The sequence below is a fragment of the Cajanus cajan genome, chromosome 7 (genome assembly GCF_000230855.2).
Source record: "Cajanus cajan strain Asha chromosome 7, NIPB_CcT2T_4, whole genome shotgun sequence".
In the NCBI taxonomy this organism is placed as follows: domain Eukaryota; kingdom Viridiplantae; phylum Streptophyta; class Magnoliopsida; order Fabales; family Fabaceae; genus Cajanus; species Cajanus cajan.
The window spans coordinates 10,332,419-10,333,085 of NC_138523.1; the positions used below are offsets into that span (position 1 = coordinate 10,332,419).

General features: G+C 40.2%; 1 non-coding gene across 1 annotated transcript; it reads left to right on the forward strand.

The window, feature by feature from the left end:
• Positions 1–353: 353 nt before the first annotated feature.
• On the forward strand, positions 354–460 carry LOC145950208 (small nucleolar RNA R71). Its single transcript, XR_014428315.1, has one exon. It is a non-coding gene; the product is annotated as a small nucleolar RNA R71 (small nucleolar RNA).
• The last annotated feature ends 207 nt before the right edge of the window (positions 461–667 follow it).

Below are 667 nucleotides of genomic sequence, written 5' to 3' on the forward strand. Positions count from 1 at the left end.
TTGAGGTACAATCTACTGCAGTGTGCCCTTGTTCCCTACAAGGGTCACATACTTGATTTGTAGCCACTGAATTAACCTTAGCTTTTTCCATCTTGTCTAATCTTTGATTAAGAGTATCAAATTTTGCTAAGAGTAACTCAATATTGTTCACTTCATATCGCCCCGGAGTTCCTTTCCTTGCTGTGACTTCTCTTTCACTGTATTGGCTGTGATTTGAGGCTACATTTTCCAAAATAATCATGCAGTCATTAATAGGTTTCCCCATGAAAGATCCTCCAGCTGCTGAGTCTAATATCATGGTGCTTTGTTGGTCCAATCCTTCAAAGAAAAATTGGATGGTAAGCCAACGGTTGAAGCCATGTTGTAGGCATGCTTGAAGATATCCTTTGAACCGCTCCCATGCTTCATAAATAGTCTCTCCAGTGCCTTGTTGGAAATTAGTGATTTTCTTCCTCAATTCTTTAGTTTTAGAAGGAGGAAAGAATTTCTCTAGAAAAGCTCTTTCACATAATTCCCAAGTTGCTATCTTTTCTCTAGGCACTTTTCTTAGCCACACCTTTGCCTTATCTCTCAAGGTGAGTGAGAATAAGCGGAGTCGCATTCCATCAGAAACTTCATCATCAAATTGCTGGGTCTCACAGATTTCCAAGAACCCCTCTAAGTGGTG